The following is a 21,765-nucleotide window of genomic DNA, read 5'->3' on the forward strand; positions in this document are numbered from 1 at the left end:
TCCTAATCCTATCCCTGCTCCATCCCATTGTTATAGTAAGGCAAATTAAAAAAAGAAATATTATTATCATTTAGACTTTCACGGCCCGTCTGCAGACTTCAAGAACGGTATGTACTCGCATCAAAGAACATACCAGATGTATCAGACTCAGCCAACCTGATAAATCAGCTGTTGCTGATCTTGCCTTAACACCTGGTCATGATGTTTTGTTCCAAGAAGTGGATGTTCTTGCCCGTATAAAGCAATATCGTCCAAGAATTATCAGGGAGGCGGTTGAAATACGTAAACACCCAGATAATTTCAACCGCGATACAGGCTACAACCTTAGTGAATCATGGCTACCTATTATCAGAACCATTAGAGAGTAATGCTTTACTGCTGCCATTCGTTGTCTCTATCTGGGGCTAAAATCGCGTCCCTTTTATATCTTAGGGCACAATTTTAAGTTCCTTGTTGCTTTCTCCTAGCAACCTGCTATGCGTCGTTTCATTTCTCTGTGTCTCCTGATGAAGAAAGGCAAGGTTCCTTTCGAAACGTGTTGAGTGTGTTTTTATAATTAATTACACGGCATAAGCCCAAAAAATACCTCATGAAAAGAAATATTGTTTATAGTGCACACGTTCTCTCTCCGGCTCCTTTGCAGTCTGGTCAACAAAGTGGTCTTCAGTGCAGAGGGTACAGGTTCAATTCTCGGCCGTGTCATGTACAGTATTTTAGCCGCGTCTTGTTTATTCCAATGGCTCGGGGGCTGGGTGCTTGTGTTCGTTTTAATATCTACAAACAACACGATATAGTATTAATACGAACCATTACAGACACCTAAAATATTAAATACATCTAACCATATAGGGTTGACGTTAGGAAGAGGATCTGGCCGTAAGAATGGAACAAATCCATTTCAATAGTCAACCACAATAACTTAGGAAAAGATTATGTTCTCTGGCGTTGGCCAGAACAAGATTTTTATCTGTCTTCGCTGATCGAAACTTTTACAGCAGTCTACGAAAGTGAAGGATAAGTGCGATTTGAGTGACATTAGTCTTATGCTTCCAGTCCCTGTGATGAATGCTGCGGAAGTATTGCTGGTGTATTTGTTTCTGTTGCTTCGACAGAAACTATATAATTCCTAATTTCTCTAGTATGCCTCTTCCGTAACGTCCAGTCTTTCTAAGACAGCTGTTGAAGGATATGTCAGGGATCCAAGAATGAAAACCTAACGTGCATAATATATAAATTAAGCGTAAATATTCGTGCTAGGAAAATAGCACCTTAAAGGTAAAATATTCTCAAATGGAAATTAGCATGTCGTTGAACGTTTGCTCAATTTAAATCATCTTACGTGAATATGTTCAGGTGTAAAATGTTTGTGTTGTTTATGTTATCACAAGAAATGGAATCAAGTAATAGGCCTATCAAGGAAAGAGGAATGTTAAGAAGGCATTTTAGTGAGTATGACGAGGAGAAGGCTATTTCCACTGTTCATCCAACGGTTATCACGTGACGGTTCAGGGGCAGGAAGGAAGGATAAACCGGCAGTTCAAACATTTGATAAACATTAACACGGCTATTCGGATTACATGATCAGGAAGGGGTTAGGAAATTCCAGGACTCAGGACAGGTTGGGCACACATTTGTTACCCTTCCTGATGTCATCCGAAACTTCCACTCCTAAACTACCTTCAACTTTTGATAGAAAGAGTCTCTCTCTTACCAAACACACCATAATTACCAAAAACATAGGCTATATTTTTATTTTAGAGGAAATTATCTTTGAAGTGTTTTCTTTAGAATTACCTTTATTCTAGACACGTCTTCTATATCTATATTATTTATCGATTATACTTTAACTAGCATAATATGATAGAGAGAAGTCTTTATCTCAATCAACAGCTCTTTAAAGAAATATTCGCCCTGACTAAGAACCTTGTTATAGGTATACAGCATTTCAAACTCACACGACTAAAAAAAATTCTTCAGTTCATCCCAGTTATTTCTGGAGTCGCTGGAGCCAACCAGGCTCATTCTGCTTTTAGGCGGGGGATTAAGACCGGTTGTCCTTCCTGACGTCACGTGTTTCTTGTAATGAAAGTCTCGACCCAAGATTGACAGGGATTCGAACCTCACGTTTCACAAAACTAATTATTTGAATACCTCAATTTAAATTATTGCGTTATAAAACTACTAATTATGATTTTACTTGTTGAATGTCCTTACATTTGCTATAGATTTTACAAGACGCTACAGTGTCGGAGAAGGATTTTTCAGCCAGTCATTTTAACTCTGTGTATCCAAGGAGCGTTTTACTACTGGCACACAACTCAAATTTTCAATAATATTGTACCTTGAAGGGTGGTTTTTCAATTCTGTGGAAACAAAATTAATGAACAGTTCAATATATATTTCAATTTTGAATTCAGTTCTAATAATTATTCTTCCGATACAACGTCTAATATATGTTAAGATTTCCAGGTTAAATTACTGGATAATTATTTAACACGTATGCAAAACATTTCAAGAGCCTCGATCAGCAACGTCCCAAGAACACGTTCAATAACGATCCCAAAATTTACTTGAACGAAACGTCCTATTCCGATTGCCCTCGAGCTGAGTACATTTTGAATCCCAAACTGCCAATACTGGTGTTCCTTGTTGTCATGTAGCCAGAATATTCTTATGACGCACCTCTCCACCCACTTGTAGGTTCCATTTTTGTCCCCGAACCCCACTCCCATGGAAAGTCTTTCATCAACACGAACTTGGAAATATATTCGCATTTTTATCATTATTTCCTTTACATATTCGTTTTCTTTCAAACAGAAACATGGTCATTTTATGTTCAAATAATAATGTTACGGTGATGCAAATTACACTATTTATCATTGTTATTAATACACTTGCATCTATTGAGTAGAGTGTTTATGATTTTGAGTCTGAATTTTCATACTTTAGATGATTAATGGCTATAGATCCCGAAGGCTGAAAGGTAAATATAAAATGTCAAAATTCTTAACGTACAACTGCTTAACCTATTGTGAATGTGTGTACAATATCTCGTAGGTCTGTCTCAACTATTACAAAAGCTATGATAATTTCAAAATTTCGCAGTTACTCAGTCGTCGTCTCCTCCTAATGAGTTGTACGTGCGAATGTGGAGAAAGAACAGACCTCAAGTAACATAATTTCTGAAAGTAATTCCTTAAAATGCCACTCCTGGCTATCCTGGAAGTAGTCTTCTAGGGTAATTCTGTTCATTGTCAGGCAAATGCCAAGATGTCACGCAAGTCCAAAAAATAAAAATACCATAAGAAACGATGACATTTTTCTCCTGGTGAAAGAGAGGTAAAGTACTCAATCAATAGTCAATTTATCACAGTTATTTGAAGATCGGAAGAAGAGAGGCGTGATTAGCGAAGTGATTTAGCTGATGGCTTCCACCCGAAGAATCGATGTTCGAGTCTTTGTCGATGCAGGGTTGGAATTTTCATCTGAAAAACCGTGTGGGGTGAGGAAGGGCATCGGGACTTAAATCCCTGACCAAACCTAAAATGAACTTAAGGGCCCCAGTGACCCCAGAAATAAGTGGTATAAGCTGAAGAAAGTTTTATCGAAGATCAGAATAAAACGCCAATATGTGGAAGAGCACGGAATGTAACTTTTCATTGCTGCACTTGTGCTAAATTCCTTCCTTTCATCTTTTATGTAAGATCTCTCTAATTCTTCTGCGTCCTTGTACAAATGCTATGGGCCATCAGAAACGCTGGGTTACCCGAATTTTGCCGGAGAAGGAGGTCGCTTAACGTCAAAGTGAATTTGCGCACAGATCTCACATATAAACGTACCTGCTCTACATAGGAGGCCATCGTTTAACTAACTTCGCTGCGCATCTTGTCACTAATAATAATAATAATAATAATAATAATAATAATAATAATAATAATAATAATAATAATAATAATAATAATAATAATAATAATAATAATAATAATTGTTTTATGTGCCACTAATGTTTATAGTTATCTGAGACGCCATGGCGCCGGAATTTTGTCCCGCAGGAGGTCTTTCACGTGCCGTTGAATCTACTGACAAGAGGCTGGGGTATTTTAGGACCTTCAAATACCACCGAACAGAGCCTGGATTGAACTCGCCAACTTTTAATCATGAGGGCAAGCGCTCTGCAGCCCGGCATTTCGTCATATGTTCCCAGGAGGATGTACTGAACGGACACACACCCTCTGGTGGTAAGCCCTGTCCCACATTTTGATGTGCGCTGTAAACAGAGAAGAACATTCCTGAGCGCCCGCAGATTTGAACGTTAACCTCGCTTACTTTCAGGTATCTGAAGTGGTGTACACACGGCTAGTAAAATGCTTGCCTGCAGCCGTGATCGTTACCGCGGAACGTGACAGGGCGTAGAAAGGTGGGAGGGGGGGAGGAGGGGAGTTGATCTCTAAGTAGCGAGAGGATCTGTCAAGGACGCTGTCCGTAACAGGATGAGGTAAAGGAATTAAGGAGAGCTCTAGATGATCCAATAATTAGCATATTTATTGATAGGTACAGCTCTTAAATGCTTATACCTATGAATCATATGTTAAAGCTTCCGTCACACTCTGTTCAAGAAACACTTAGCTCTGAGAAATTGATCGAAAATGAACTTTATTAGGTTTCTGGCTAGCAATTGGATAGTAGAGACCTTGCAATCAAATTTTTTTTGCTAGTTGCTTAACGTCGCACCAACACAGATAAGTCTTATGGCAACGATGGGGTAGGAAAGGCTAGGAATTGGAAGGAAGCGGCCGTGGCCTTAATTAAGGTACAGGCCCAGCATTTTCCTGGTGTGAAAATGGGAAACCACGGAAAACCATCTTCAGGGATGCCGACAGTGGGATTCGAACCCACTATCTCCCGGATGCAAGCTCACAGGCGTGTGCCCCTGACCGCACGGCCAACTCGCCTGGTGCAATGAATTTAACTGTTGCAGAAAATTAAGAAACTTGTAAATGAAGTTGAGGACATAAGGTGATTATTGAGATTTTGCTGACTAGGTAAGTGGGAGATTATAAGTTGATAGTTCTAACAGAGTGGTTCGCAAACATTTCAATCCGCGGACCAAATATTCCAGTTTTTATTTTTGAAGTAAAATGAACAGTAAATATGCCAAAAAACTCTTATATTTTAGTTCAAATGCACGAAAATATTAAAATCAAAAGGCAAAATTATAATATATGTGATATTAGACACAGTCTAGTGTCAAGAATGAAGTGGCTTTCCAACAATTTTATCTCTTAAATTTTAGGTTTAGTGCCTTTTATTATTTTCTTTACAAGCTGTTTACGTCACACAGACACAGATAGGTCTTACTGCGACGATGGGATAAGAAAGGCCTAGGAGTAAGAAGGAAGCGCCCGTGGCCTTAGTTAAGGTACAGCTCCAACATTTCCCTGGTGTGAATATGGGAAACCAGGAAAAACCATCTTCAAGGCTGCCGAGAGTGGGGTTCAAATCCACTATCTACCGGATGCAAGTTCACAGCTACACGCCCCTAATCCCACGGCCAACTCGCACGGTGGTTTAGTACCTTATAGTGGTCATTGTTTTAAGAGGAAGTACAGGTTTCTTCATATGTCCGACTCCTTGCTTGAATGGTCAGCGTTGAGACCTTCGGTTCAGATGGTTCCGGGTTCGATTCAAAGCCGGGTCAGTGATTTTAATCGCCTCTGATTAATTCTTCTGTCTCGGGGACTGGGTGTTTGTGTTTCTGCGAACAGTCACGTCTTCATATTTACATAACACCACCGAAACACGCAATAGTGATTACATTCCTGCACATAGGACTAGCAGCATGAAAGGCCGTAAGACGGGACAAATCCACACGTGCGACACAGTTGACACCCGCGACCCCTCACGTGAGAGAAAAGTGGTAGATGTCTTCATATGGTTATGAGGGTTTTTAGAGGTTGTAGTAAGGACGTAAATGGGAGGATATCAGCTAGAGTATGGTTCCAGTATATGGGACCCACACCAGGATTACTTGATATGAGAACTGGAAATGAACCAAAGGAAAGCAGCACGATTTCTTTTGGGTAATTTCCGACAAAAGCGCAGTGTTATGAAAATGTTGCAAGCTTTGAGCTGGGAAGACTTCGGAGTAAGGAGGTGAGCTGCTGGACTATGCGGTAATTCTCATCTGTCAGTGCTGCGATATCCGACTCCATGGCTAAATGGTTAGCGTGCTGGCTTTTGATCACAGGGGTCACGGGTTCGATTCCCGACAGGGTCGGGAATTTTAACAATAATTGGTTAATTTCTTTGACACGGGGGCTGGGTGTATGTGTCGTTTTCACCATCATTTCATCCTCATCACTACGCGCAGGTCGTCTACGGGTGTCAAATGAAAAGACCTGCATCTGGCGAGCCAAACTTGTCCTCGGACACTCCCGGCACTAACAGCCATACGCCATTTCATTTCATTAGTGGTGAGATGGCGTGGGGTGATATTAGTAGACAAATAAGCTTGAGTGGAGCTTTTGAAAGGGAAAATTATAATATGAAGTTAAATCTGGAATTATAAAGGGGACAAATTGGGGCAAATGTTCGTTTATAGGATGAGGAATAAGTGACTGGACTAATTTAACAAGGAAAGGGTTTGTTACGTTTCCAAGATCTTTGAAATCTGTTAAGAAAATAATAGGTAAACAATTGATAGCGAACTTACCATCCGGGCGACGGCCCTAAAAGCAGATCAATGATGATTGATTGATTGATTGATTGATTGATTGATTGATTGATTGATTGATTGATTGATTGATTTATAGTACTATACAACAATTCTCAACTAATTTCTGATAATTTAATTATTAATTCATCCACGATTTTCAAGTTGATTTCTTAACTTTGATTTGAAGTACGTGGGATGGGAGAGTGAGGTTTGAGACAGGTAAGTACTGGTGAACACAGTTAAGCACTCCAGAGTTTTGTTTTTTGAGAGTTAATGATAGTCAGACCTGAAAAATAACTAAATGCAACCAGTTGCAATTGCTAGAACTGTAATTTTAATGAAATCTCAGTTGAAAGTTCTGCCAAAGAATCTTCTTGTAACGTAAAAGAGAGGTTGGTTGGCAGGCCATCAACAAACGGACTCCGTATCTACATGCCACGTTCACCAGCCATAGTGAAATATTCCCTTAGTGGAAAGTGCTGTTGCTCCAAGTACGGCTTAATAACGTTGAGGATCACCTCAGGAATACTTTATCCTGATATCTGGAAGAAATCTTTCACTGAAGGGTATTGCCTGAACATTTCAGAGTCAGATCTCTGAATATACAGCTTCAGTTCCCTCGAGTTTAAACGATAGATCATCATGTTGAATGCCCTTACACAGAGTTCTCTCCGAGTAACCACACTGAAGGCTTTGGATAGAGTGGTGGTGGTGGTGGTGATTAATATTTTAAGGGGAAGTACAACTAGGCAACTATCCTCTATATAACACTAATCAGAGAGAAAAAAAAAATGGAAAGGGTCCGACAGTTCGAAAAATGAATGTATCGGCCAAAGGAAGACAAGGGCCACGAAGGGCAAGAAAATGAAAGACTCCCTAGGCCTCCATACGTAATACCGTCGGGGTCTGAAAAGAACAAGGGTTGATGAAGGGAGGTCGGATAGGATAGGTGAAAGGGAGGATCCTGTCACAAGTAAGTGGAAGCAATGCCAGGATCAGCTAAGGGCCCCGTGGACGCCATCCCACGCTCCAAAGTTCATAGCCCCTGGGGCCCCTTTTAGTCACCTCTTACGACAGCCAGGGGATACCACAGGGGTCTTTGGATAGAGAAGAACGGCAAAGTATGGTTCATCTGATGGATAGTTGAATTATGATAGTCACGACATCTCAGCCATGAGGCAAAACAAATGAGGAAAGAAAAAGGATGACTTTACCCAGAATGTGAGAAAGTTGTTCTATATTCTATTTTTTCCTCAAAGTGTCTGCTGACCCTATTTTGGGTCGGTGACAGAGTTCCTCTAAAATACATAAACTATCTTAAGAACAGTCATAACTCAACCGTTGTCTTCCTGTGATGGACGCTGTACATGAATTGTGCCTGCTTGATTCTCAATTGCTCCAAGAGTCAAGTCCAAGACAACTCAACCGTTGTCTTCCTGTGATGGACGCTGTACATGAATTGTGCCTCCTTGGGTCTCCTTGATTCTCAATTGCTCCAAGAGACAAGTCCAAATATGACATAGAAATGTCATTTTCAACGCGATTACGCATGTACAGAAATATTTACCTTTTTAATTGATATTGAACGTACAAAAGTGCTTTGCAGGCAAAATATTATTTAAATATCGTTATTTGAAATTCTTTAGTATAAATATCAAAATGCTGTTATTAACAGTTTATATAAGCTATAAAATTGAAACCAATGCCTTCCTAAGAAGAATTTTAAATAAATACGGTTCTAAAGTTTTGTTGAAAATATACGAATTGCAAAAAAATTGGCTCGCCTACTGTACAATATTACTTTATATTTTGCTCCAGGTTACGGTAAGAGCCAGACAATCAGGGTTCTCGAAGATTTAGTTATGTATTTCTAAGATTTCCGGAAATAAAATAATATTGAGAAACACTGAATTTGGTACTTCATGAAACAACATACTTATTTACTTACTTACTTATGTTGTCCTTCTTCTTCTACCCGAAAGGGGAGAAGTTTAGAAGGGAGGATGACTATTTGGTGCTGTCATGAGGTCTAGTCGTGATACGGCACCTGTCCACTCATTTTTCTTAACCCTGGGTTTCAGTCCAATAGCCTTAGGCCCGTGGGCTCTGCGTCGAAGTCAAATGTAGTTCATCTTGACGATGTGGCCACAAAATGTTGGATCTGCTCGATTCTCAGCTGTAACGATGGTCCTGAAAGTACGGTTGCCCACCTATTCTCGTTTCGTACATTCTTACTGTCTACGAAGGTTGAAAATTTCCAGTGTTTGCAGTATTGCTTTCCTGCAACGTAATTAGGGACCATGATTCGCAGCTATATGGTAGTCTTGGTAATTGTCTAAATTTGCAACTTGCCAGTTTGGTCTATTTTCTTTTCTTCTTATTCTTGGTCTGTTCCCAATTACTTGGAATCGACAATACTTGTGGATGAAGCGCAGTTTTTCGTCCGGAAGCCTTTCACGAAGCCGACCCTATATGGCAAGATGTGTTTAATTATTGCGTGTTTATATGGTGATTCGTAGTGTGGAGTGGTGTGTGTACATGAAGATATACAAAGTGAAGCGAAATTCGCGCACTCGGGCGTCGCAACGCGACTTCTCACATGTCAGCAATAAAAAAAAATGTCTCTCACAAAAGTTCGTCCTGCGAGTATAACCGGCAGAAAAGTAACGTTGAAGAGTGGCAATCTGGCAACACTGTAACCACATGTAGCGTAACTACCTAGTCATTCTGTACAGTTGGTGCAGTGGATACCGTATAGGGTTAGCATGCTGGAGGTCGAAGGTTCGGTCCTGGGTTGTGACGCACTCCTTTGTTTCCTAATTTCCGTCGGATATTGCATACTGTAATACAGTAAGATACAGTTTCTTGGGTCACATATATCCTACATTTACAAAATTTAGTAACGCTGAACACGTTGTAACGCATCTAGTAGATGAAGTGGTGCGAATAAATTCACGCCCACGACGTGGAAAGGGCGTCTTTCAAAGCTGACCAATGAAAACGAATGTTCGTGCATTTCTAGGATCGTAGTATGTAAGTGCAAATGGTTTCTAGAGGACCCGCTGCAATCGCTGTTGACCATGAAGACGCCAGATACCACACCACCTGGACTACATTTACGAAGTAAAAAACATGCGCCTCAAACCAGGATCGACACCCTCGACCTCCTGCATGCTAACCCAAAACTTTATCCACTGCACCAACTGTACATCACGACGAGTAAGTGCTGACGGAGGTAGTTACCCTACATGTGGTTACAGTGTTGCCAGATTGCCACTCTTCAACGTCTTTTTTTCTCCCGGATATACTCGTAGGACGAACTTTTGTGAGAGACATTTTTTATTGCTGGCATGTGAGGAGTCGCGCTGCGACGCCCGAGTGCGCGAATTTCGCTTCATCCTGTATATCAAGACGAACACAAACAGCTAGTCCTCGAGTCCGAGGAATTAACCAGATGGGATATATTTTCCAGCCTGGCGATAATCGAACCACGGCCTTCTGAACGGAAGACCACTACGCTGACCAAGGCACCAGACTTCTACTGATCTCCTTCTTACCAACGACATTTTGCTTAATGGCGTAATAGAGATGGAGAGTCGTTTCCATCCTAGAATTTATTTCTGCTTCAATTCTTCCATTCTCACTAATTATAGCACCCAAATATCTGACATTTTCCATTTGCTTAATGTGTTTCCCATTTTCAGAGTGGTGGTTTGTTCGCGAGACCTTCTTGATATGAAGATCATCCTGGTTTCACACAATGAGATTGTACTGGAGACCATCTTGTAACTTGGTCATTAAAGTGACATCCTCAGCAAACACAAGCTCAGAAATATGACTGGTCTCATCGTTCATTATTCCAGTGTAAATGGAAGAACGTGTGCCATACAACGAAACTGAATGCAAACAAACCTTGTATACGATAAGTTGTTGTTGGTGTTGATTTCCACTTAAGTTCTTTTACACATCCCTGTCTGAAAGACTTGTGAGACAGTGTGTAATTACATCTTTACTCATGAGGGGATTACAATAGTTCGAACAATTAAGGAAGCAACCTGAGCAACTTCTTCTGCTATACTTTTCAACTCATCCATCAGTGATTTCTTTCTGTCATTGATTTTATGTGGCAGCGATTTGCGGTGACTAAGGAATAGATCAGGGCTAGGACTGGGAAAAAAGCGACGGAGGACTTCATAAAGGTACATCCCCAGTATTTTCCTTATGTGAAAATAGGAAACCACAGAAAACCACCTTCAGGGTTGCCGGAAGTAGGTTTCGAACTTACCATCTCATGAATTCAAGCCAACAGCTACATGGCCCGAATTACACATCCAATTCGACGAAATAAGGGCTCAATATTCCACATCCGGACATGCCGCAGTGCAGGAAATATCAGCACATTGTGGTAAGTAAGCAAATATGTATTGTAAAAAGTACTTGCATCGATGACTTATGAGGCCGTTTCAGGACTGATGACATTACCATGGTATTATAACGATGCCTTGACATGTCGAGACGAGAAATAAGTCAGGAGACATTCTTACACGTATTGGACGGGGAGGGGACTGCAATTCAAGTTCTGACCACATGAGTCTTCTTGAAGAAAGACGAGTGAAGACATAACAATATTTTTAATACGTGGTTTTTCACGAAACTTTATGCGAATGTCATCTACATACAAGTAGAGATATCACGAACATTTCCTGAATATAAAATGAATAGTTCCTCCAAAATAAATTTTTGTTTTGGAAATTTTTACGTCAATTTTTTCATGAAATATAATTAACATTTTCATGTTAATTCGTAATTAGGTAGATGATACTTCTTTTAAAAGCACTACGTATATATTTTTCTGTACATAATTTACGATAAGGAGATATGTCGTACTAAAGTTTGTGTAATTTTTAAGTTCTAAAATTTTGTACATAAAAATCCCTACTACATGAAACATTCTGCAATCAAAAATTCCATACGCAGGTGATACATATATCATACCAATTTTGTTACATTTGGCAGAATATTATGGTAGAAAAAGGACATTTAAATGTAATGTTACAGTTGGCAAACAAAGCATTATTACAGTGATAAAATGCTTGAATTTAGCGGAATAACTTCATGACAATAATAAAACTCACAATCCTTTCAATTTCAGTCATAAAGAATTAATCAGAATGGCCAAAATATCGATTTTTACCATCTCCGGAGTGTCGCCTTATGTCTGTGTGGTATGAGTCAAATTAAGTGGACAGCAGGTTTCTTTCTACTTTCGTAAAGATTAATCGCCTTATTCGTCAAACAATTTCACTTTTATAGAATTTGATTTTTAAAAGTATTCCGTGTCTCAGGTGGTTAAGGAGTTGTTGATAAATGAAGAAATTAAACCATCGATGCAATGAATTCGAATATTCATATGACCCAGATTCATCCTGAATGTCGTTCTGTCCACATGTCTTCACTGGCCTTTCTTCAAGAAGACTCCCGCGGTCAGAACTTGAATCGCAGTCCCTTCCCCGTCCAGTACGTGTAAGAATGTCTCCTGACTTGTTTCTCGTCTCGACATGTCAAGGCATCGTGGTAATACCATGGTAATGTCATCAGTCCCTGCAAATCATAATGGGACATCCGACATTCTGTGAGAGCACGCAGGTATAGAGACGGCACTCTTACCCATTTATTAAATATTATACATTGAACCACGTTCACAGCCTACGACATTCTAAAACTGAATTACGGCCTTCTCGTGGTCCTTTCGATCGAACTGTGACAAATCTATAACAGGGTAAGAAAGAAGTGATCAGTAACGTGCCAAATGTGTGTGCATACCAGTTATACAAGATGATTCAAAATTCTACTCCCAAACTAAATAAACTAATAAAAACACTAAGAATGCAACCCATTCGGAATCAGTCTTCACTGTAATGAACACATGTTATAGTATTTTCTGTAGTAATATAACGTGAATTCTCAGATGTATCCAGAGAGAATCTGGAGTTCGAACTGTGTTTATTTTGACTATTTAGCGAATAGTTGCGAAATTAAATAAGTAATGGTAAGAAAGGTGCACACATATAAAACAAATCAAATACACGAGTCTTCATAACTTGTAAAGGAAATATGCTGTTTTATTTTTGCATTTAAACTAATTAAGCCACAATCTACAAAATATGTCGGTCGTTGACTTGATCGAATAACACAGTTACATAAATATATTAGTGAAAACAACTGAAGACTGATATTAGAGTAAAGAAGCTATAAAGATATTTGAGGGCGCTATTTTCCATAATTTATTTCTTCGTCTTCTTCTTTATCTGTTTACCCTCCAGGGTCGGTTTTTTCTTCGGACTCGGCGACGGATCCCACCTCTACGGCCTCAAGAGCAGTGTCCTGTAGCTTCAGATTCTGGGTCGGGGGATACAACTGGGGAGGATGATCAGTACCTTGCCCAGGCGGCCCCATCTGCTATGCTGAACAGGGGCCTTGGTGGTGGATGGGAAGATTGGAACGGATAGACAAGGAAGAGCGAGGGAAGCGGCCGTGGCCTTAAGTTAGGTACCAACGCGGCATTTGCCTGGAGAAGAAGTGGGAAACCACGGAAAACCACTTCCAGGATGGCTGAGGTGGGAATCGAAACTACCTCTACTCAGTTGACCTCCCGAGGCTGAGTGGACCCCGTTCCAGCCCTCGTACCACTTTTCAAATTTCGTGGCAGAGCCGGGAATCGAACCCGGGCCTCCGCGGGTGGCAGTTAATCATACTAACCACTACACCACAGAGGCGGACCATCATTTACCTCTACAAATAAAATTATAATTTTGTCTGTACACTTCAAATTTGACATAAAGAGAACAAGACTTTCAACATGGAAATATGCTGTTTTATTTTTGCATTTAAAGTCCTTAAACCACAGTCTTAGATTTGAGGGTCATCCAAAAATGTGTGTGAGGAAATAGTGTCATGTAACAAAAGGTGTGACGTCATCTTTCCTAGTACCAGTACCTTGAGATGCTCGGACCATGAATATGTATAAAGAGAGCTGTACAGGCCGTAGATCAGTATGTAGTTGCCATCCATCAATACTTCACATCACAGCTTGCACGGTTACTAGGTAACATCGCAACACACATTTTATTGAAAGACATATTATTTATAATGATATGATTTTCCTAAAGTGAAATTTAATAATAGTTTATGCAATTTTACAGTTCTGTAAAATCATATCCACGCTTATAGCAAGCTGTCTCTATAGAATTGCACACCTGCTCCGTCCAAGAGGCCATTTTTTCTATATCATATTTCACATTTATCTGGAATTCGGTATACAAAAGGCGAAAGGAGATTGATGTCAATGTCTGTCTGTTTGAACATCACGGGGAAATCTCTTGACAGAATTTCTTGAAACTCGATACAGATATCCCAAAAGTGCACCGGCCGTAACAATATTACGGGGACCAAAACAATAAATCTCCAATTTCTCCATTAATATTAGCTGTTAATACAGTAGTAAGTGTAGATAATAAAAGTTATGTAAAAAAATAATTTCCGATCTATTTTCTTTTGTGGACGTTTACCTCTGAAATAACGGAAATATTCGCGATTATGACATTATTTAACGTTATAGACCATATTGACTGAGCCAAGAGAGAACAAAATTTTATGATGGTCTATAACGTTATAAGTGCCTAAACATATTGATAATAAATACATTTCAATCTCTTCACGTACTGATTTATTGTTGTTAGTTGAGAAGTTTTCTATCTCTTCTACAGCCACACTTCTCCGCTACATGATATTACTGCTGCAATTATATGAAAACTATCCCAACAGTGCTACAGCTAATAGATCAATCAATCAATCAATCAATCAATCAATCAATCAATCAATCAATCAATCAATCAATCAATCAATCAATCAATCAATCAATCAATCAATCATTGAATCAATCACCACTGACCTGCATTTAGAGCTGTCGCCTAGGTGGCAGATTCCCTCTCGATTGTTTACCTAATCGTTTCTTAAATTATATCAAAGAAGTTGAAAATTTATCTAAGATCTCCCTTGATATATAATTCCAATACCTAATTCCACAATTATTCATTCTCTTGAGTTTCAAATCAATCTTCATAATACATATATTATGACTTTTCCTAATCAAAAAACTTCACTGTACCTTATTCGTCTACTAATGTCATTCCACGCCATTTCTTCATTGACAGCTGTAAGCATACCACATAGCCGAGCAGCTCGTCTCCTTACCCCCAAGTTTTCCCAGCCGAAGACTTGCAACATTTTCGTAACACTACTCTTTCGTCGGAAATCACCCATAACCAATCGTGCTGTTTTACTTCGGATCGTTTACAGTCTTCGTATCAAGTAAGTCTGGTGAGGGTAGCGAACACTGGAACCATACTCTAATCGGTGTCTTACCAGTAAGTTACACGTCCTCTCCTTTACAGCCTTTCTACAACCCTTAAATACCCTCATAACCATATGAAGAGTTCTGTAATCTTCAATTACCATCCCGTTTATGTGATTACCCCAATGAAGATATTTCCTTATATTATTACCTACGTACTTACAGTGAACCCCTTGAGGTACTCTCACCCCATCAGCACAATCTTAAATGATCCACTACTGGGGATCAAGTGGACGCTTGTGTCAAGGATGTGTACCTGCCACTGGAAGGGTCTAAATATTTTTCTAAGTAAACTCTGTTATAAACCCTTAAGGACATTTTGTATTTCATATAGCTCGAAAACCTTGAAATTGTGGGAGTTACGGTTGGAAACAGAGGCACCATTACATCTCTCTTTGTTGGGTATGTGAGGGCTGGAACATGTAATACGCAATCTAATAAAAAATATCCGTGATACACTATACTTATACAGTTTGATTACATGCATCTGAACGTCTGCCTAGATTTTAAACGGAATTTCTGCGTGTTATATGATATAAACAGTATCTCATCAAAAGTGTCCGGGCACTTGTTCGAAATCGTAATCTGATTTTCAAAGTACCTCACTATTTACACAGAATACCTTCTACAATACCCGAATATCTACTCGAAATCCTAATCAGAACTTCACTATTTTAAAAATTTATTAAAATTATGAAGACGCCAAAAATGTTGTCCTCTTTTTAGATAAAGGTTCAGTTCTCAGCTAAATTTAGTGGCATTTACGGGAGTTACAATACGAAAACTCCATAGCAGGACCTTCCAGCACGTTAAAATTCACTGTAAAGCAACCGAGTGCACGGTAAAGAGATGTTATTATTATTATTATTATTATTATTATTATTATTATTATTATTATTATTATTATTATTATTATTTATCTTAAATAAATTTATTTGCATTCATGTCCGACTCGTTGGCTGAATGGTCAGCGTACTGGCCTGCAGTCCAGAGGGTCCCGGGTTCTAGGATTTTAATAGCTTCTGCTTAATTCTTTTGGCTCGGGGACTGGGTGTATGTGTCAGTCCCAACACTCTCCTCATCATATTCAGACAACATACCACACTATGAACCACCACAGAAACACGTAATAGTGATTACATCCCTCCATAGAGGGTTGGCGTCAGGAAGGGCATCCGGCCGTATTTCCTCTACTTTCTGACGCCTGACAAATTAGTGCCTAATAGGAGAAATGAGTGTTTGCATGCGAGGAATACATTTTCAGCAGAATGAGCCCTGGAACTCTTAGCATTTCGAGGCTGAAGTTCAGGGACTTCGTCTTCCTCCGGAGCCAGTATAGCATGAGCTAGTACACATCTGTCTAGCTTTAAATAGTCACTGGTCTGAGAAAACATCAAACTAAACTAAACCCCATGTTGCAACATCCCCGATGTGCTATGACATACCAAGCGACCACTGTTCATCAGATTACAAGGGGTCGCGTGGTCGGCATGACGAATCATCCCAGACGTTATTCTTGCCCTTCTAGACCGGGCACACTATCTCACTATCAATAGCTCTTCAATTATAATTGCATAGCCAGAGTAGACCACGAAGCAACCCCCATATCAAGGTAAAAATCCTTGAGCAAGCCGTGATTTGAATCCGGGACCTCCGAGTAAGAGGCAAGCACTTTCATCCCACTAGGGTTGCGCAGATTGGAACAGTCAGTTGTTCCGGAACATTAGGAGCTTGAGGTGGAGTGTTGCGGTACAGTGTGATGGCACACAGGACACGGGACTGTAACTGCGCAGTAGAGAGAATTTCGTGTGGCAAGATGGCATGCTCCGCGTCAGCAGGTATGTGCTGCTGTACCGAACGTGCTGTGTGTAGTTACGGCCAGCGTAAAGTTGCACGGAACGTGGAGGAACAGTCGGAACACTGAAATTCGCGCCCAATAATCACGTTTAAAGGCTGATATTAGGTGGAGATTTTTTCGGGCAATATGAATACACTTAACACGGTTACAATGGCAGTAGAGTTGTTTAAAAGTAACTAATCTAAGGATATTTTCACCGGTTTAATGTATCAGTCTATATTGTGCGTAATTAGGGCCAGGATAAAACTTCACGGCACGTGAAAAAGCAGTCGTAACTCTGAAACAGGCACCCAGAAAATCATGTCTAAGTATTGTTTCTAGGATAAGAATGTTTTTATTCATTCTGAAATACACCTGTCACAATTACACTGGCAGGAGATGTTTTTACAAATGTCACAAAGTTTTTTCACCAATTAAAAATATACTCGCACAGTTGAAGAAACATTCGTCACTACTCTATTTACATACACAATATACAAGCAGAACACGAAAATAAAAATATAACTTATAGAAGATAAAAATTAAACACTATATACAAGCGGAACAGGAGATGAAAAATAAAACTATACAAACAGAACACGAAAATAAAAATTGTGGGGTGTTTAAGTTTCAAATGTCTCGTCATTGTGCCGGTTGAAGATCCCTTTGCAGACAAAATGGAAGAACATAAACTGCATTTTACTCTGACCGGTTTTATTCTAGTAAAAAAGTAGTAAACAGGACTCCGGTGCGACATTATTCAAAGTTTACCGTCTTTCGTACAGTATATATTACTAAGTTTCAATGAAAACACTCTTACAAAACAGAACACATTAAGTTATTCGCATGTACTGAACTGACTGAAGGCCAGTTGCCGGTGCAACGGAACTCACAGAACAAAGAGGATACGACGGAACACGGAACACTCCAGCACATGGCGGCAAACTGCCGGTATCGACAGTCAGCTTGTGGGCGAAGGGCAGTGCACAGTGCCGCTTCTGATGGGATAGCGAGTCACTGTCTTGGTCTCAGTTGAGAATGTTTCGGAACAACTGAAGCTCCACGTTCCGAAACAGCGGAATATAACTGTGCACCGGCACAGTGTGCCGAAACAGGGACATAGTGCCAAACCCTAAATCATACACCGCGGGTTCGAGGTCACCAAGTATACGGCAGGCCTTCGCGCTGAGTAGCGTCCACTTGGTAGGCCAGGGCCCATCAGGGCTGTAGTGCCATCGAGCCTGATGAATTACCGGTCGCCCATATAGTTTACATTGTAGCAACAAATCTGCTTTGCTTTCAACATTTTTCAATAGTTTTACGAGTACATTTTCGGGAACGTATGCGTATTAAGTTTCGGTCCGAAGACGGATTTGATCCTTAACAGTTCCGCCATTAGCTGTTTCAATGAAGCGGCGTGCTAGGAAAATGAGGGGTGATGTGATTTCTCGACACTTTCATCATTCAGTCACAAGTAACTATTTCCTATGAGACTGCGAAGTGCACTTAAATGTTTACACAAACCGACCATATATTCAGCATTTTCACACGATTCATCACAGGGGCAGACTGATTAAGGAATCACTTACTTATACCATTCTCATTTTCATTTGGGCAGAGTTGTCGGCACGACGAATCTCATCGGTCGTTATTTTCGGCGTATGGAACGGGGGTATGTCGGGGTTACGGTTATAGATTTGACGTAAAGTACCTAGCGCGTGATATGCATTATGGAAATAAAAGATCTAGTCAGTGAGGGCTTGAAATGTTATTGTTGATATTTTATTTCTTAATTATAAACAAATCTACACATCTTCAAGAATAAGTCGATCAAACCATGGTAATTAGTATACACATCCATGAGTTCCAGATCATTTCCCACCGCTGGGGTAGTAGATGTGCTCGGCTGGGACTCGAGCGGCGCGGTACACGTGTCACGACGCACGGCCAGCTTGACTTTGAGACACCCCCTATAAGCAGAGGCGTATCCGGATTCCCTAAAGGGAGAGGCTAACTTACCATACAACAAAGCAAAAACGAGTAATTGGGATATTTTACTTCCGTAGTGATGAAATTTCCTAAATGTATTTTAAGGAAATCGTTACAGTATAGTAAACGCTAGTGAAGGTACTTTACTGATATTTACTTCGTCACAAAATTCCGGTAAATAATGTTTAAAGTACATCACCTTTACTATGTATATTTACGTATTAGCGGTTCACATCACTCAACATTTGACCAGTTAAAAATACCCTTCGTGGTTTTGATTTAAGAGATCTTCAACATTTATTGCCTTTGCTAATGCAAGGCCATTAAGCCGATTCTCTCCCATTGTATTTGAAGGTTTTTTAGCTTACATAGGGCCGAGAAACTTCTCTCTGTAGAGGCTATCGTGACTGGCAGGGTGACAGATATTTGTAGCAATAGTCTAATATTGGGAAAGTTCATCATAAAGACCTAGTAATGCACATCTTTGGTCATCCATTTCCTTCTGGATGAGAAGTTGTCCAATTATCTCTCCATAGTGATATTTCTACTCTTAATTAAGCACTTGTTGCAGTGCATCTGCTTCATACACCTCTGCTGCTTCAATAATTTTGTCTACTGAAAACTTCTAAAGGGGTAACTTCGTTAATATTATCACAAAGTCTTATTTCGGGGTCGGGAAAAAGGCAAGAATAGCCTACTACCTTCCTGAAGTATTCCTCAGGGTGCTGAGTTGATAAATTCGTTCTTTAAGCATGCCTGCCACAAATATGTGGGCGATGGATTTCTTCACCCATTGAAGCTGCCACGTCACTTGCTGCAATAAAAATGCCGGTACACTTTTGTTCGGTATTTTTTATCATGATATTCAAACTAATTATTACGGTGACAGTGTAAGACGATGCAGCTGTTTCCAAACTAATGATAAATTCATTTCTTCTCAAAGCTGCACCTAAGACAAAAGCTTTACTTAAACGTCTCACTAACTGGATCTTCTATTTGTTCAAGAAGCCTTACATGTAGTATTAGTTCCATTGAGTAGGACAAAATGATTTTACTTGATCTTTTTTTATTCACTGATAACAGTTTCACTAATAACACTTTTCGAAGGGAAGACATTCTTTTTGTAGAAGCAGAGACAAACGTTAGTACTGATGAGATAATCCCTAACATATTCTTAATTCGCCTAATACCACAGCTTTTTTATAATACAGAAGTTCGGTTGTTGGCTGAAGAAGTGTGTGCAAAATACCAGAGGTTGCAAAATTAAAATCAGTGCTTGGGTTACAATAAATTTACCTGATATAATATTTGATCCGACATCAAACCCCGAACCCGAAAATTGTGAAAGTTTAAACAATATTCTGATATACCATTCTATTATCTAGAATGCGTTTTATTTAATCACTTTAAACGATTTTGACTTTGAGACTCCCCCGATAGGCCTTTTGACCCTCGATGTTAGTGAATTTGGACTTTCTTGAATTCTTAGAAGCTATTCTATGTTCTCAGGTACATTTTTGATCATCCTTTGGCCATTCATTGCCGATGTCTCAGATCACTTCAAGAAAGAAGGAAATATTTCACACTACAATTTACTCAAATGTTCACTACTTGATTTTCACCATATCCATGTAAATCAAACGACTCCTCACACAACGCGCTACCACCGTGGAGTTCAGAGCTACACTAATTGCTAGCCGCGCGACACGGCGCTTTTGGTATCTCAAGGTGACAGTACTATTGTAACACCGGATGACGTCATACTCAGGTCAGACTCTTGTTGTTACTACATTGGTCCTTCAAATGTCATAAAACGTTACGGTACATCTAGATTCCATTATATTGTAGGCGGAATTAAGTGAAACCACTGAGGTGCAATTCATGTCTTTACTCTTCTTTCCGAAGCATCGTTACTTGACCTCGTCCATGCTCTCCCCCTCAGTTCAACAGGGCCGTGGCTATCAACTATATCCTGACATGGTTACCGTAAAATATTAAGATGTACGCCTTAGGCAACCATCCATACGTGCAAACACGAGGGTTGTTATTTATCGTTTACGAGCAATACTTGATTGTATAACAAACAGCTGGAGTGAACCCAGAGGTCAGACTCTTCCACAGTTGAAGAGCCGCTCTTGGTACAGATGACGGCCTACGTAACCAAGTTGGTGATAGTTATTATTAAGCGAAATTCACTTTGAGATATAGGTCAAAGATCACAGCCGGGGGAAACAGTGGAAAGGAACGATATTTTTGGCGTATATTGATATACAGAGCATGAAAAATTGTTGTAAATACCGAGGTAATTGGTTACATGGTGCGGGTCGTTTAGCTCTAAGCTTACAATCGTGAGATGATGGGTTCAAGCCCCACCGCCAATAGCCGTGGTTTTCTATTTTGACCCTCAATCGAATGCTTCGTGCAGAACCTTAATTAGGTCCATGATCTATTCTTTTCTTTTATTCTATCGCCGTCAAAACTTAACTGGATTAGGGTAAGGGTATCGAACAAGAGGCTGGCAATATCTTTCCAAATGTCTCGCGGCAATAGGCCTATATGAATTTTCTTTTAAGTTTGGCCCTAATTTATTACGTTTTAGCCAATTGGGTTCTAGGAATCAAATATATAAATACATAAATCAAATGCACAATATAACATCTGCCCTTTGGCATTTATCAGCAATTAATTAGTCTAATATCGATCAGTGCTTGGTTAAAATAGTTGAATGAAATCAGTTATTTCGTCTCCCATTCTACCGTCAGAAATAGTACAGTATGTTTGTTCTAAGATGTTCGGTAGCACATGTACTTA

The sequence above is a fragment of the Anabrus simplex genome, chromosome 1 (assembly GCF_040414725.1).
Source record: "Anabrus simplex isolate iqAnaSimp1 chromosome 1, ASM4041472v1, whole genome shotgun sequence".
Lineage (NCBI taxonomy): Eukaryota > Metazoa > Arthropoda > Insecta > Orthoptera > Tettigoniidae > Anabrus > Anabrus simplex.